Source organism: Palaemon carinicauda, chromosome 43 (assembly GCF_036898095.1).
Source record: "Palaemon carinicauda isolate YSFRI2023 chromosome 43, ASM3689809v2, whole genome shotgun sequence".
NCBI classification, from domain to species: Eukaryota; Metazoa; Arthropoda; class Malacostraca; order Decapoda; family Palaemonidae; genus Palaemon; species Palaemon carinicauda.
In genome coordinates, this window is record NC_090767.1 from 36696801 (window position 1) to 36715293 (window position 18493).

The following is an 18493-nucleotide window of genomic DNA, read 5'->3' on the forward strand; positions in this document are numbered from 1 at the left end:
ATTCTTTGGCATGTTTCAATAACACCAAGAAGAAAACCTGAATATATACAACGGGAGTGACAAAGGTTCCTGTGTGGGAAGACAGATTCTGGTACCGGTACTATAGGGTAATAAACATTCCTGCAACCCCTGGTTATTCTGAAATATTCAGTTAAAAAGCTTAACATTCAGGATTTGTAGAATGGCTATGGCATGTTGGTGTACTTAACATTCTTAAGGGGAATATAAAGGCTAGAAAATTCAGGTGCCCACACTCAGGAGACAATATGCGATAACAGATAACAGTTAGACCAAAACTCCCTCATCTCTTCCAAAAAAAGCTAATAATGAAAAAGGAGAAAAATCATAGTGTCTTTCTCACAAACCGTTTAGTCAAAGCCTACTATTTATGACAAAATTTAAAATGAGATAAACAGGTACATCTTACCCTTATCACTGAGCAGAGTGATGATGCGTCTGAATGCCTTATCACGCTGGCAAGAAAAAAATATGTTTTAGATAAGAGATTGCACTGGTGTCGATCATATATTGTATTTTTTGACGAATGCTTATCCGTCATAAATTATTTAGACTTAACCTACTTTGCATTTCAGAACCTTACTGTAGAAAAAAGTGATGAACCAGGAACAAGTGCCTCCCAAAAACTGAGAAAAACTATATGAAATATACCAAACCTGAGAGAGTGCGTTCTACCATGAGGATAGCTCTTGTGTATCAAATGTGAATTAGGAGGTGAGTTCAATGTTACTTTCAATGAACTATATAGGTTTATGTGAACTTTATTTACCGTGATGGCTGGCGACATTATTTGAAGATTATTTTTATTAGAGATACTATTTTTATGGAAGAAAACTGTTGAAATTATGTAAATTTTCTTTATACAGGAATATAATTCTGATTTGCCAGAGAAATGCTTCACAGTATGCATTTAGGTTAGTGAAGGACAGAGTGTCCTCAGCATCCAGATCTTTTCATCAACAATGCCTCTAATATTATAAATTTATATAAATGATTTGGAAATATTGAAGTAATTTTTAATTTTAAAATTACTTAAGATATATATATATATACATATATATATATATATATATATATATATATATATATATATATATATATATATACATATATATATATATATATATATATATATATATATATATTATATAAATATATATATACATATATATATATATATATATATATATATATATATATATATATATATGTATATATATATATATATATATATATATATATATATATATATATATATATATATATATATATATATATATATATTTATATATATATATATATATATATATATATATATATATATATATATAAATATATATGTATATATATATAACCACACACACCCACTCACACATATATATATATATATATATATATATATATATATATATATATATATATATATATACATACACACACACACATATATATATATATATATCTGTAACAGCCTATGCTCAATGCTACAATGAATGGCCACTATCGTAGGGATGGCGCTGTTGTACTATCGATAGTAGTAGGGAAGGGGATGGCCTTTGAAGGACCCCCCTTTTATTTTTGCCACACCTCCTCGAACGTAAACTCTATCCGGGGTGCAGATTTTTATGAGGTGTGCCATTACGTCCTTACGCGATATCCCTTCTTAGAATTTTAAAGGGATATTCGCTCCAGGAGTTAGAATTCTGGGTACCTTCGGTAAATTCTCTGGGATATATCACTGTAGTCATATATAACCTAGGAAGCTACTAATGAAGGAACTTCCATCAGCACGACATGGCTTGAGCCCAAATATATATATATATATATATATATATATATATATATATATATATATATATATATATATATATATATATATATATATATATATATATATCTACAATCCTGTGGGACATCGACAAAGAGATGGAGCTGGAGGGATGTAGTACGATAGAGAGTAAAAGATGTGGGATTGGAAGTATGTTTAGGAATAGAAGGATGGATGTATTGGCCTTGTGTGAGGCAAAGATGAAAGGAAAGGGTGAAGTGATGTTTGGTGAAATGTCTGGTAGAGTGTCTGGGATTGAAAGGGGAAGAGCGAGAGAGGGTGTGGCTTTATTTCTGAGTGAATGGATGACAGGTTAAGTATTGGAATGGAAGGAGATATCATGTAGGTTAATGTGGGTAAGGGTTAGGTTGGGTAGGGAATGTTGGGCGTTTGACAGTGCGTATGGGCCAGGTTGTGAGAAAAGTGAAGAAGAGCGGAATGAGTTCTGTAATGAATTAACTAGGTGTGTAGAAGGACTAGGTAGAAGGAATTATGTAGTTGTCAAGGGTGACTTAAATGCTAGAGTGGGCGCTGGAGAGGTAGAAGGTGTCATTGGGAAGTATGGTGTACCAGGTGAAAATGAGAGTGGTGAGAGACTGGTAGATATATGTGTTGAGCAAGAGATGGTGATAAGTTCTAGAATTTTCAAAAAGAAAGATAAAAATAAGTATACATGGGTAAGAGTGGCAAATGGATGAGTAGTAGAAAGGGCATTAATGGATTATGTGCTGATAACTAAAAGAATGTCTGGAAGATTGAAAGACATGCACGTGTTTAGGGGTATGGCTAACGGTATGTCTGATAATTTTTTGGTGGAAGGAAAATTAGTCGTAGCAAAAGAGTGGGGGAATAGAGTAGGTGGATGTAAAAGGGAGCTAGTGAGGGTTGAAGAGCTAATGAAACCGGGGGTAAAAATTAAATATCAGGAGAGGTTGAAAATCGCATATGACGAAGTGAAAGTAAGAAAAACTGGTAATTTAGAGGAGTAGTGGAAGTTAGTAAAAGAAAATTTTGTTGGGATTGCAAGTGATGTGTGTGGCAAGAAGGTTGTTGGAGGCAGCATGAGGAAGGGCAGTGAATTGTGGAATGAAGGAGTGAAGGTAAAAGTGGAAGAGAAAAAGAGGGCTTTTAAAGAATGGCTGCCGAGTAATAGTATAGAGAAGTATGAAAAATATAGAGAGAAAGATGTGGAAGTATAGCGCAAGGTAAGTAAGGCAAAGAGGGCAGCTGACCTAAGGTGGGGTCAGGCATTGGGTCATTCATATGAAGAGAATAAGAAGAAGTTTTGGAAAGAAGTGAAGAGAGTAAGGAAGGCTGGCTCAAGAATTGAAGAGACAGTGAAAGATGGAAATGGAAGGTTGTTAAAAGGAGAGGAGGCAAGGAAAAGGTAGGCGGAATATTTTGAAAGTTTACTGAATGTTGAGGATAATAGGGAGGCAGATATAATTGCTGTTGCAGGTGTTGAGGTGCCGGTAATAGGAGATGAGAATGAGAGAGAGATTACAATAGAGGAAGTGAGGAGAGTACTAGATGAAACGAAAGTAGAAAAGCATCTGGTATGGATGGTGTGATAGCTGAGATGTTGAAGGAAGGGGGTGTAACAGTACCTGAATGGTTGGTTAGATTGTTTAATATGTGTTTTGTGTTGTCAATGGTACCAGTAGATTGGGTTTGTGCATGTATTGTACCACTATATAAGGGTAAGGGAGATGTGCATGAGTGTTGTAATTCATGAGGTATTAGTTTGCTGAGTGTAGTTGGAAAAGTGTATGGTAGAGTAATGATTAATAGGATTAAGGATAAAACAGAGAATGCAATCTTAAAAGTACAGGGTGGTTTTAAAAGAGGTAGGGGTTGTATGAATCAGATTTTTACAGTTAGGCAGATATGCGAGAAACATTTATCGAAAGATAAGGAGTTGTATGTTGCGTTTATGGATCTGGAAAAAGCATACGATAGAGTTGTTAGGGAAGCAATGTGGAATGTGATGAGGTTATATGGAGTTAGTGGAAGGTTGTTGCAAGCAGTGAAAAGATTTTACAAAGGTAGTAAAGCATGTGTTAGGATAGGAAATGAAGTGATGTATTGGTTTCCGATGAGAGTGGGGCTGAGACAGGGATGTGTGATATCGCCGTGGTTGTTTAACTTGTATATTGATGGAGTGGTGAGAGAGGTGAATGCTCGAATGTTTGGACGAGGATTAAAACTGGTAGACGAGAATGACCATGAATGGGAGGTAAATCAGTTTTTGTTTGCGGATGATACTGTACTGGTTGCAGACACAGAAGAGAAGCTTGGCCGATTAGTGACAGAATTTGGAAGGGTGTGTGAGAGAAGGAAGTTAATGTGGGTAAGAGTAAGGTTATAAGATGTACGAAAAGGGAAGGTGGTGCAAGGTTGAATGTCATGTTGAATGGAGAGTTACTTGAGGAAGTGGATCAGTTTAAGTACTTGGGGTCTGCTGTTGCAGCAAATGGTGGAGTGGAAGCAGATGTACGTCAGAGAGTGAATGAAGGTTGCAAAATGTTGGCGGCAGTTAATGGAGTAGTAAAAAATGGAGGGTTGGGCATGAATGTAAAGAGAGTTCTATATGAGAAAGTGAATGTACCAACTGTGATGTATGGATCGCAGTTGTGGGGAATGAAAGTGATGGAGAGACAGAAATTGAATGTGTTTGAGATGAAGTGTCTAAGGAGTATGGCTGGTGTATCTCGAGTAGATAGGGTTAGGAACGAAGTGGTGAGAGTGAGAACGGGTGTAAGAAATGAGTTAGTAGCTAGAGTGGATATGAATGCGTTGAGGTGGTTTGGCCATGTTGAGAGAATGGAAAATGGCTGTCTGCTAAAGAAGGTGATGAATGCAAGAGTTGATGGGAGAAGTACAAGAGGAAGGCCAAGGTTTGGGTGGATGGATGGAGTGAAGAAAGGTCTGGGTGATAGGAGGATAGATGTGAGAGAGGCAAGAGAGCGTGCTAGAAATAGGAATGAATGGCGAGCGATTGTGAAGCAGTTCCGGTAGGCCCTGCTGCTTCCTCCGTTGCCTTAGATGACCACGGAGGTAGCAGCAGTAGGGGATTCAGCATTATGAAGCTTCATCTGTGGTGGATAATGTGGGAGGGTGGGCTGTGGCACCCTAGCAGTACCAGCTGAACTCGGTTGAGTCCCTTGTCAGGCTGGGAGGAACGTAGAGAGTAGAAATGCCCCTTTTTGTTTTTGTTTCATTTGTTGATGTCGGCTACCCCCCAAAGCTGGGGGAAGTGCCTTGGTATTTGTATGTATGTATATATATATTTATATAAAATTTATACTGTATATATATATATATATATATATATATATATATATATATATATATATATATATATATACATATATATATTATATATATATATATATATATATATATATATATATATATATATATATATATATATATATATATATATATATATATATATATATATATATATATATATATATATATATATATATATATATATGTATATATATATATATATATATATATATATATATATATATATATATATATATATATATATAAATATATATATACATATATATATATATATATATATATATATATATATATATATATATATATATATATATATATATATATATATATATATATGTAGGATCAATGGCTTGCACCACGGACTTCGAAATTTCATTCTTCAATTTTTCAAAAGTCAGAGAAGCTTCAAAAGACAATGGGAATCTCGTGGAGTGTGAAAGAGGCCGGACTTTCTCTGAGAAGTTGGGTATCCATCGTGAGTAATGAGCAAGCAACCCCAACATTCTCCGAAGAGAGGCAGTATCCTTTGGAAGGGGTAGACTCAAGAGAGGCTGCAGTCGTTCTGGATCAGGTCTGATCTCTCCGTCCTTTATAGAGTATCCCAGAAGGTTTATAGACTGTGTCCTGAAATCACACTTGTCATGATTAAATGTGAGGTTGTAATCCCTCACCACTTTCAAGAAATGATTTAGGTTTTTGTCATGCTCCTCTTCCTTCTCTCCACATACAGTCACATTGTCCACATAAGCAAATGCCCCTTCCACCTTTTCTTTTGCAAGGATCTGATCCACAACTCGTTGGAAAGTGGCCACTCCGTTCTTCACACCAAATGGGATTCGATTGAACTCATACAGCTTTCCACTCGCCTCAAAAGCAGAGTACAACTTTTCGTCTTCTCTTATTGGCACTTGGTGGTAAGCGCTCTTCAGGTCCAAGGTGCTAAACACTTTATATCTTGAGACATTGTTCACTGTTTCATCGATCAGAGGCAAAGGGTAAGCATCAAGCTCACAAACCTGTTTATAGTTTGTGAATAATCAATCACCATTCTCTTCCTGTGATTGTGCCCTGCAGTGATTAGCACCTGGGCCCTCCATGGAGACAGGCTGGGTCTTATTATTCCTTCTTGTAGCATTTCACCAATTTCAGTTTTGACAAATTCCTTATCAGCCTGAGAGTAATGTCTCGACTTTGCAGCAATGGGTCTGCAGTCTGCTGTCAGATTGCTGAAGAGTGCGAGCGCAACCAACTTCACTGCTGCCAGCCCACATATCTTGAGTGGTGGGCGTGCTCCTCCAAAAGCCATTTTTAGAGCAGAATGATTCTTCAAGAATTCATGCCCCAAAAATACATCACTACACAGGGCTGGCAGCACTTTGAGTTTTACACTAGGATAAATTTGTCCTTGCAGCTCCACATCCACACAACAAAGACCTAAGACTTTGGACGAGAGAGACGCATCAGCCATGGAGACGTGCCCGTCGTCAGGAAGTATTGTACCAACCGTGTTTCACATAATTGTACATAATTCCTTTTGTATATATTATGCTTGTATCTTCGCTCTTCCCTCGCACTAAAACGAACATGAAAATTCATGTCTAGTTTTTCCTCTGTGATATTGTCTGTCTTGTGAACTTGTCATGTCCTGTTGCCTTGAGGTTTTGTATATAAGGAGAGTGTTCCACAATAATATAACTCAGTCGTTTCCAATCTGCCTTTGAGTTCACACCCTTACTCGGCGCCGTCACATTGGTGACCCCGGAAGTCGACTCACTCCCACTGCCTTCCACCCCCACCTCCCTCGCCCCTCCGTCGTTGGTACTATGACGGAGACTACATCAGTTGGCGCCGCGGCCGACCCATTGAAACTTTCACCGTTCGCCACCGGAGAGGCGTTTGCTTGGTTTCAACGCACTGAAGTCCACTTTTGTATCAGGGGCGTGACTCGCTCAACCACCAAATCGGATTATGTTCTCGCGGCGATACACGAGGACACATTCCCAGAAATATCCGACTGGCTTTGTGAACAAGGAGACACCCCAATAGCGTATGACGCCCTCAAATCATACCTTCTGCAGCAGTACTCGCCGTCGCCAGCCGCCCGTATAGCAAAGCTTTTTCAGCTCTCGCAACAACCGTTGGGGGACCAAAGGGCTTCGCTTGCCCTCATGGAAATGACCAGTATCGCTCGCCTCCAACCTGCCGCAGACGGCTCTCCTCGTGAGGTGAACCTACTCCGTGCCCTTTGGATACGCCGTTTACCTGAACCTGTACGCGCTGCCATACCCGATGTCGATAGTTTACCCATAAAGGACTTGATGACCAAAGCCGACGCCCTTATGGACAGCAACTTCAAGACCTCCATCAACGCCTCCACCCCTGACGACGAGGATGCGTATTCAACGTAAACCGAAGCTGACATGAATGCCGTAGGACATACACGCCTACCCCGTGACGTGCCGAAGCGGCGACACAGCCGCCCACCACCCACCAATCGCTTGCGCCCCAACGAACGACTTCTACAGCCACGTAATACCTCCCATCCGCCGCAGTTTTGCTACTACCACTTCAGATTCGGGGCAACCGCGAAGAAATGTGCCAAAGATTGTCAGTGGCCAAAAAACGTGTAAGCAGGCCATCGCTTATGGCGGTGGCCTCCTATGTTTCTAATCTGTTCTTTTCACAGGATGCAGGAACGGGCGTGCGATTTTTGGTAGACATGGGTGCTTGTCGTTCTCTTTTGCCAAGGAAACTCTTCAAGGCACAACGTAGTCTGTCTACATCTGCCGACGTCCGCTTGGTAGCTGCCAACGGATCTGCGATACCCACCTACGGTTACGAAAACCTCACATTATCGTTCGGAAACGGTAAATTCAATTGGAAGTTTCTCGTTGCTGACGTCACAATGCCAATCCTCGGTGCGGATTTCCTCTCTCATTTCCACCTTCTGGTCGATGTCGCCCACCGACGATTGGTCAACGCAGACTCGTACTGGTCGACACCTCTTCAACCCGCCCCCTCTAACCTCGCTCTCCACATCAGCGCAGCCACGGATGCCTACGCCCACCTCCTCACGTCGTACCCGGGAATTTTCCGTCCAGAACCTCGCCAAACGCCCACGGTTCCTGCTAAGCACGGTATTTATCACCATATCAAGACGACGGGACCCCCAGTCTTCGCAAAATTCAGACGTCTGGCGCCGGAACGATTGGCAGCCGCCAAACAGACGTTCGCCGAAATGGAGAAAATGGGCCTTTGCCAAAAGGCCTCCAGCCCATGGTCGTCACCCTTACACATCGTTCTGAAGAAAGACGGCTCCCTCCGTCCGTGCGGGGATTACAGGCGCCTGAACATGCAAACAGAACCGGATCACTACCCCCTCCCAAACATTGCCGATGTAACCTCCTACCTGCACAAAGCGAAGGTTTTCTCTACGCTCGACCTCCTGAAGGGGTATTATTAGGTGCCTATGAACCCAGAAGACATCCCCAAGACCGCCATCACCACTCCATTTGGCACATACACCTTCAATTACTCCTGTTTTGGCCTTCGTAATGCTGGGGCAACGTTTCAACGTCTCATGGATGGCATCTTAGGGGACCTCCCTTTCTGTGTATGTTATGTGGACGACATACTTGTGTTCTCCTCCTCAAAAGAGGAACACCTCCGTCACCTGCGCATCGTGCTCGACCGCCTGCAACAAAACGGCCTTGTAGTCCGGTACGACAAGTGTACCTTTGGCGCCAACGAAGTGTCGTTCTTAGGGCACCCTATCACTCCTGAAGGAGTCCATCCCCTCCCTGAGAAGGTAGCAGCCGTTCAGAATTTCCCTGCGCCCTCGACAGTCAAAGCTCTGCAGGAATTCTTGGGCATGATCAACTATTATCACCGTTTTCTGCCAGCCATTGCCGCCACTCTTGCTCCCCTCTACACCTCCCTCAAGGGCAAGCCAAAGGACCTGAAGTGGGGTCCCCTTCAAGAAGCAGCCTTCAGCAATGCAAAGAAGGCCCTATTAACTGCTGCGGCTCTCACTTTTCCTATCCCACACGCCCCTCTCCTTCTCTCCACAGATGCCAGCGATGTCGCTATTGGTGCAGTACACGAGCAGGTGGTCAAAGGCTCGCCCCGCCCATTGGCCTTCTTCAGCAGAAAACTGTCCAAGGCAGAATCAGGTTATTCTACCTTCGATCGAGAATTGCTGGCGGTGAACTTGGCTGTCCGTCACTTTTGCCATTTCTTAGAAGGTACGCCTTCGTCATTCGCACAGACCACATACCTCTGGTGCACGCCTTCACTCGACAGTCTGACGCCTGGTCCGCCCGTCAACGCCGACATCTCTCCGCCGTGGCTGAATACAATTGCACCCTCCAATACGTCCCTGGGAAAATGAATCCCGTTGCCGATGCCCTGTCAAGAAACACGTTGGCTGCCATTCAACTGCGATTGGATTAAAACGCCCTGGCTGAAGCCCAACGACAGGATCCAGAGTATCAAGCTTGTAGGACATCCTGCACGTCCCTCCGTTGGGAGGATTATCCCCTCGAAGACTCCAACACCACCCTCCTCTGTGACGTCAGTACTGGTAGACCGCGACCTTGGATTCCTGCTCCCATGCGCCGACAGGTGTTTGATCTCATCCACGGCCTTTCACATCCCTCGTGCCGTTCTACTGCACAGCTACTGAAGGCAAAGTTCATTCAGCACGGCATTTCTAAGGATGCTAAGGATTGGGTACGTGCCTGTACTTCTTGCCAAACTTCCAAAGTACATCGACACACGGATTCAGGAGTGGGCACCTTTCCTCACCTCAGCGTCGTTTCGCACACATTCACGTCGACGTTGTAGGCCCCCTACCCACATCACAAGGACATCGTTACCTGTTTACCGTCATCGACCGCTCCACTCGTTGGCCTGAAGCCATTCCCATGGAAACTGCAACGTCCGCCTCATGTACATCTGCCTTACTCTCTGGATGGATTTCAAGATTCGGTATCCCTGAGCATATTACTTCTGACAGGGGAACCACTTTCACCTCTCAATTATGGACGTCATTAGCGAATCTCTTGGGCATCACCCTACATCAGACAACGGCCTACAACCCCGCTGCCAATGGAATGGTTGAACGTTTTCATCGCACCCTCAAAGCAGCTTTGATGTCCCGCTGCAAGGATTGCAACTGGTTTACTCAGCTTCCCTGGGTCCTCCTGGGACTAAGGACCACTCCTAAAGACGCCCTCGACGTCTCGGCAGCCGAAATGGTGTATGGCGACCCGTTGGTCGTCCCTGCCGAATTTTTTCCTTCTACAACCTCCTCCGACGATCTCCAGCGCATTCGTCACGTCGTGGGAAAATTTACTCCGTGCTGCCAGACTTACAAGCCCCCAGCAAAGCATCACATACCAACGGACTTGCACTCTGCAACGCACGTCTTCCTGCGCAACGACACCAGCAAGCCACCACTAACGCCCCCTTACACGGGCCCATTCCTTGTGGTCCGACGCAGTCGGAAAGCATTCCTCCTAAACATTCGGGGCAAAGAAGACTGGGTCTCCATTTATCGTCTAAAACCTGCTTATCTTCTGCCAGATGACCCGCCTACAGTTCGCCTCTCTAGATCAGGGCGCCCTATTTAACATGTACAGTATGTCATTTTTAGGGGGGGAGCCATGTACCAACTGTGTTTCACACAATTGTACATAATTCCTTTTGTATATATTATGCTTGTATCTTCGCTCTTCCCTCGCACTAAAACGAACATGAAAATTCATGTCTGGTTTTTCCTCTGTGATATTGTCTGTCTTGTGAACCTGTCATGTCCTGTTGCCTTGAGGTTTTGTATATAAGGAGAGTGTTCCACAATAATATAACTCAGTCGTTTCCAATCTGCCTTTGAGTTCACACCCTTACTCAGCGCCGTCACAGTATGATTAGGTTGTTTTCTTTAGCAATCTTCTGACTCATAAAATTTTCCGAGCTTCCTGTATCAATAAGTGCATTAACAGAGAGACCATTAACTTTCAAACAACTCAAAGATTTTCTAAGACTACAAGGCGCACCCCCAGACACAGTAGCTAGTGTTGCTGCCAAATATTTAGTTTTACCAGCAGAGGTATCCCCTACCGGTTTTCCTGACCTACACACTTTTGCATAATGTCCTTGTTTTTTACACTTTAGACATAAAGCTTCCCTAGCAGGACATTTGAACCGAGGGTGCCGTTTCAAACCACAGAAAAAACACTGATTGGCGCCAGTAGTGGCGGCAAGATGAGCAGTTTCATCACTACTTTCTAAACACTCTGAATCACCTGACTGACTTTGTGGCTGAGGTACAGCAGCAGTAATTGGCTCAACAGTAGTATAAGAAGCAGAATGTTTCTGAGCCATCTCTAAAGTGCGTGCCTGTTCATAAGCAGTTTACAAGTTAAGAGTTATATTTTCGAGTAGTCTTTGACGAATGGCACCAGAAGAAAGTCCATTGATGAATGCATCTCTAACATAGTTATCACACGCCTGCTCTGCCGACACTGCTTTGAACTGACAGTGTTTTGCTAGGAGCTTCAGAGCTTGGAGAAACTGGTCTAGAGACTCACCTGACCCCTGCCTACGTGTGGCCAGGACATGCCTAGCAAATACCTCATTTCTAGGTTTTACATACAGTAATGTCAGTGCTTTCTCAGCCTTAACATAAGTGTCACAGTCTGCTATGTAGTCGTACACTCGAGGAGCAACGTAGTTGGTGAGTGGGATTAGTTTGTCTGCACTGGGAGATGTCTTCTGTACTGCTTGGTAGAAGTTGTTGAATGTCCTCAGCCAGTGCGTCCACTCCTTAGCAGCGGTGGCAGAATCCGGGTCAGCCTCGAAGCGTTCTGGACGTAGAAACCGTTCCATGGCCTCTCAAATTTTTTTATTTTCTGTGCAATACATTGTTGTAAAAAGGAAAAACCTGTCATAGGTTATAGGTGTTATTGCACACAAAAACTGGAGTCACCTCCTGAAACAATAGAAACAGCCACTATTACAACACGCACTAATTTACATGCACAATAACAAACAAATACATCAAAGTAAGGGCCAGACAACACAGGGACATCCACAAGCAATAATATGCGCGAAGACACACAAATAGCAACATAATAAGCTGGTAAATGCAAGCAGAGAAACACAACGTACATAAGAGCACAAATGTAAAACTACATTGAACATATATTACCACAGTGGTCATTTCCATAGAAGGCGTGTTTTAGCAAATCTGCGTCTCTATTTGCTTCCTTGAAAATGCCCAGGTCAATCATGCCATGGAAGCTTCTAGAGGAAATTAAGGATGCAATCTGGACCACGTGAAGCTGTAGAGGAAGGGCAGCTCGTGTCCACCTATGGTGACATATTTCATAAACACGGATATCCCTTATGCTCGGTTTCTCAAAATAAGTTAACTCCACTGAATAAGATGATGACATCTTGGTCAAAACAGGACAGTTCCTTTATCTCGGCAGGTGCTCTCGTTAAGGCTCGGTTCTCTTTCAAAAGGCTGACGACAGTGAAGTGATGACAGGTTCGACCAAACCAAACGGTAGTCGAAACTCGTCTGGCTGCTCACACTATGGGGGTAGATATTATTGCTTTTTTATACCATATCCTCTTGAAAGTATTGTATCTATCCATGACACTTTCCCCGAAAATAAAAACAAAAGAAAATCTGCTGAATTAACTTTTTTTTTAAATGTCTGCTATGAAAAAACGCATTCATCCTGAACTGAGGAACATTTGCACGGAGCTTGAACTTAACATCAGCCAAAAATTCTTCTGTCATATTACAGTCACGCAACACAAAACTTCAGTATATATAAAAAAAAAAAATTTTTGATGAAAAAAAAGCTTATCTTAACCTGAAAATTCTCTGGAGAGATTATCAGCTGTCACATCATTCTTTATTTTTGTATGAATTACCTTCAGATTATAATCTTATAGCTCTAAACTCCAATGCATAAGACAATCATTCCTATTCCTAAATCTTTCCAAATAAACTATCTGTATACACAGTTAAAACAGGACTACTACGTACATCAATCTCAAAGTACTACAAGGCTGAAACTATAATAAACATTTTTATCTCAATAGTTGAATAATTTGTTGAGCTTTATTCAGTTTTTTTTTAATACTATGCGACTGGGTGCATCGTCCCATTCACTTCATGCAACAAGACTCCTCCTATACCAATGTTACTAGCATCGATCGCTATATTAAATCCCTTGCTAAAATCAGGTAATATTAATAATGGCTTGTGAAGCTTTACAGCCTTTACTTTAATTTATTGAAAGCTTCTACACATTCATCATCACATACAAAATTTCGGCCCTTAAAAAGACTAGTTATGGGAGTGCTAATTCTGAGAAAAATTAGGTAAAAATCTATGGATATATGAAACCATCCTGAAAAATCTCCTGGCCTGCTTTTTAGTAGCTGTGATTGGGAAATTGATGATAGCTCCTGTGTTCCCAATTTTAGGGCAAATGTTACGGAGACCCACATTATGCCCTTAATAAGAAATAAAGGTTTTCCCTAATTCAAATTTCTTTAAATTAGATGCAGGGTTTGCTTTTTCCATGTCTGTCAGGGCTTTAGCTAAAATTCGTAAATGTTCTTTCCAAGTTTCTGAAAATATAATAAGATCATCTAAATACACGATACAGTTATCAATACCATTAAAAACTTTATTCATTAATTTTTGAAAGTTCTGGCTGCATTTCTTAACCCAAAAGGCATTACTTTATATTCATAACTACTGAACGGTGTTAAGAAGCGGATATTTTCCCAGCTCCTTTGCCTAGAGGTACTTGCCAGTACCCTTTGGCAAAATCATCCTTGGAGATGAATATAAGATTTCTAATCCCATCTAAGCAATCATCAATCTGGAAGTTGGAAAATTTCTTTGCTTAGTAACACTGTTCACTTTTCTGAAAGCAATGCACAACCTATCTGATCCATGTTCCTTTTTCTCCAGAACTACCGGAGAACACCATTCACTCTCTCTAGGATCTATCAAATTATTATATGACATATACTTAATTTCCTTTCGAACATACTTATCTTCTCTGCAATCAAACGATACAGACTTTGTCAAATAAGTTTAATGCTCTATATCGCAATATCTTGTTCAGAAACATTTGTTGAACTTAATTTATCACTAACAATTTCTTGATAAATGAGAAAAACATTATATAATTCAATGCGTTTTTCTTCTAAGCTAGAGTTAAATGACTTGAAAATCTTCAGCACATCAGAGTTTTCTTCAAAACCAATTTCTCGCTTTGACAAAATTATTACTGGTAGTGGGTGTTCGTTGTATTTTTTTAGTAAGTTCATGTGCAGACACATACCTCTACGTCTACCCATATCAGTTAGGTAATTCAAATTGCCCCCCCCCCTTTTTTTTTTAAACACGAAAAGGAACTTCAAGTTTATAAGATAATAAGGAACCTTCTTTCTAAGTTAATCTCCTATAGGGAAATATCTCTACTATGCCTTAAGATCGTATCTCCTTTTAGTTTCCCCTTTGCTGTTGATCTCTTTTTCTATTGCTAATTTCCAAGCTTTCCTTAAATTTTTATTGTGATTCTCTAAATTCTGAATGTTAGTGCCTAAACCATTGCAGGAACTATTACTTGAATCCACTACAGCGACTATGTCTACGTCACTACTACCGACAGCTACCTCATCAACTTGTCAAACACTCTCAACACCGATGGAGTCGGTTATCTCAGTCCCACACTTGCTAAGATCAACCTTACCCCCGCCATTACACATGTTCGAATACTCTAACAAACTATGACCATAGTATATATCTATATTTAACTTAACCTAGTTTCTACTTTTTTAGACACTTGAACCTCACTCAAAATAGGATTCAACCATTTGGATGTAGTTAAATCATTAGTGTCAATGCCGTCAATGGGCGAAAAGTCTATAACTAATGGGTTCACATCTAATGACTCTCCCTGACTTTTCAACTTCATCTTCAACAAAGGACAAACAACACAAGTATTCAGAAACCCAACTAACATAACTTTCTCTTTCACAATGGTTTTTGCCCTTGTCGGCACACTCTCATTGATATAAAGGGAACCGACTACTCCGGTGTCCCCAAGCTAGACAGCTTATGTCGAATCACCTCCTTCAAGCGAAGAAACTACACCTTTAGACGAAAAAATATCTGTAAAATTTCCTAGTTTCTTTCATAATGTCATTCTGCTTGACGAAAGATTATTACCAAGGGACAATGGTTTCTTGACATTATTCTCCTTTACTATACAATTCCTTGCTATATGCCCATTCTTATTACATCGACAACAAATTATCTCTGAACTACTACCTTCCCATTTACTCTTACAAAACTTAGGAGCAATACCTGTTTTTCCACATGTAAAACAATAATAATGATAATCATATTTATCTGTATTACTCTTGCTAAAACTACTGTTACTCTGTTGCATCTTACAAGAAAAAGGATTATTTGTCTTCTTAATATCACTTAAACTGTGAGTAAGACTGTACTCATCTACCAACCTTGTTGCATCTATAAAAGACTTTTCATGCCTATCGTCTACATATAGCTTAATGTGTGGAGTTATGTTATCTCTGAAGTTTTCCAACAAAAAAATGTTCTTGAGATCATCAAAAGTATCTACTTCCGCAGAAGTTAAAAATTCATAAAATTATCTCTCTAACTTCTTTCCGTATTCCACATAAGTGTTACACTCATCCCTTTTCAAATGTCTTACGATACGCCTCTGGTACTAACCTGTATGCACTAAAAATAGTTTCTTTATTTGCATCAAAGTCCTCACTTTCATCCTTAGACATACAACTATACACAGAAAGTCCACTACCACTTAAAACTGACAGTAAATAAAAAGTCCACTTTTGGGGAGGGACAGCCTACTATGTTCATTAACTTTTCAAAGGACATGAAATATTTCGTTACATCTTCGTCATCAAATTTTGGAATCACTGTCAACACTGCACCCATTCCTAAATTATCAGAATCATCGTTCAATGAAGAATTACTACCTGGTCTGCCACCTGATGCATTACTCACTGGTCTGCTACTTGGTGGACTATTATGGAGATTTTTCTTTAAATGAACGATTTCTAACTCATGCTCACGCTGTTTCTCATTTTTTGTCTCGCTGTCTTTCATTGCTTTCTCTCTCAGCTGCTCTTTTATGTCTCTCATACATTTCCTGTTTTCTCCTAAAAATATGCTAACGGAGATCATCACCATCTTGACCAAGAAGTTTACCTGAAGCTATCAAATCTTTAGTGTTCTCACTCATTCTGTTTCTATCTATATTCTCCCTGTTTCAATTAGTTACATTGTCGAAAATCATTCTAGGTCTCTAAATATGATTTTACCATCGACACAGGCTCTTAAAATAATTAGAATAAATGTTTCCAATAACAACCATTGAAATAGGTAAAATGAATATAAAAAGAACCCCATGAAAAAATTCAACGTTTATTTGCAAACTTATATAAAGTAAATCAATGTTACTAATTCGTTTACTTCAAATGACAAATGAAATCTATCAAAACATCAATAGAAAAGGGGAACAGTCAGAATGGTAAAAATACTTGAAAAATAGTTTTCTGCAGCTGCTGAGACGATTCTAGTATTGAGACTTCAACCTTAAGAACATCGCCGAAGGGCTGCTGAAGTTCAGATGAAATTGTCACAATGACTGGACTCAAAGACGTCACAGAAAGGGTGGAATCAAGATTGGACATCAGAATTCTTCTCAAAAAATTTGATGTTAGTATTGAACTAAGGCAGGCTGCAGGCAGTGTGGGCTTCTTTTCGTCACAAGCCGAGAGGGCTGGCTGGTTCATTTTGTCTCTTCTTCTCAGCCATAACAAGATTTTGGAAATAGGTGTTTGTTGTCTGAAGGGAAGGTTAGAATCTGGTTCTTTCAAACTTCTGGTATTCTCTGTTCTTATCTCATTAGGACTTTCTTTTTATCTCCTAGGACATGGTTCCTCTCTTATCTTATGTCCTGTCCTATCTTCCCTGGAAAATCTCTTCTTGAAGTTTATATACCCATGTAATGGTGGAGTTAATTACCGTTGGCAGTGGTCATTTCCATAGAGGGATTTTTTTAAACAATTCTGCATCTCTATTGGCTTCCTCAAAAATGCCTACTTCGATCATGCCATCGAAGCTTCCAGAAGAAATTACTGATGTAATCTGGACCACATGTTATGTTGTAACAAAAGGGAAGCACGCGTCCAGCCATGACGACATATTTCATAAACACAGATATCCCTCTGGATATTTTCAGCCATCCCCTGAGCCTATCATCGTAACTTAGGTAATCCCGCCCATCTAAATGAAACATAACAGTCACCATACATTGAATTTGGTAGTTTGGGGGTTTTGTGATAGATATTGAATCCTCTGGTGATAAAGATGTGTGTGTGTTTTTCAGTTTGAAAAATCTTGGATTGAAGATGTTCTGCCAGTGCTCCATCTCCCACGAGCTTGACTAGACTAGGTGGCGGTGATTGGTGATAAAGGTAAGGTTTTGGCCTCCACGAGTACCAATTTTATTCTTCCTTAGGCACCAAAATGACGGTCAGGCCTACTCCTCTATTGCTGTGTAACCAGCCTCTCTACATTGTAAAGGTGGAGCCAAAACTTCATTGATCTTTTTTATTAGTGGAACGTTGAGGTTGATATCTCCATCTCACACCTTTCAGGGAATGCAGATGCTGGAACCCTAACTGGGGAACCACTTGTTCCAGATTGTTTAACTTTGGCAAGTCCAGTCTGGAAGGCCTCGATTGCATGTTGCTCTTGTGCCATCCATAAATGTACACATCGGTGTCACGAATGCTTGTTTGGCTGGAATTCATCATGCCTGCATATCTCCGTGAAGCAACTGTAGGTCTTCGTGTGGTCGACACGCCGGTTGTTTAAGATCATAAGTAACACACTGCACCATGTAGGAAGTTTAAGACTGGAGGATATCAATGAGGTACAGGTTGTTCCGTAAGGAGTATAATTTCAGACAATGCGTCTCATACAAGAGCTGGATACAGACTGGGTGACTCGTCCTACATCAGCATGGGATGCATGGGTCAGGAATAGTTCCATCCCTACATAGGGAGAGAAAATGCCTACATATGATCTTACATATACTCATTTTCTTATTGAGGCAGATTTGCAAAGCCTTGTAGTTACATTATTTGTTTTATAAATTTGTCATTACCGTCACAGCATTTACTTAAATCATATATATAGTATTTCTAACACTAGGTGTTTAAAAGAATATTCAT

At 40.6% G+C, this 18493-nt stretch overlaps 1 long non-coding RNA gene across 1 annotated transcript in view; it reads left to right on the forward strand.

Annotated features, from left to right (window-relative positions):
• Positions 1-597: 597 nt before the first annotated feature.
• LOC137633980 (uncharacterized) overlaps positions 598-18493 on the forward strand; it is a 68199-nt gene continuing 50303 nt past the window's right edge. The window contains exon 1 of the long non-coding RNA XR_011042395.1: positions 598-732. This is a non-coding gene — a long non-coding RNA (uncharacterized lncRNA). The remainder of the gene's footprint in view (positions 733-18493) is intronic.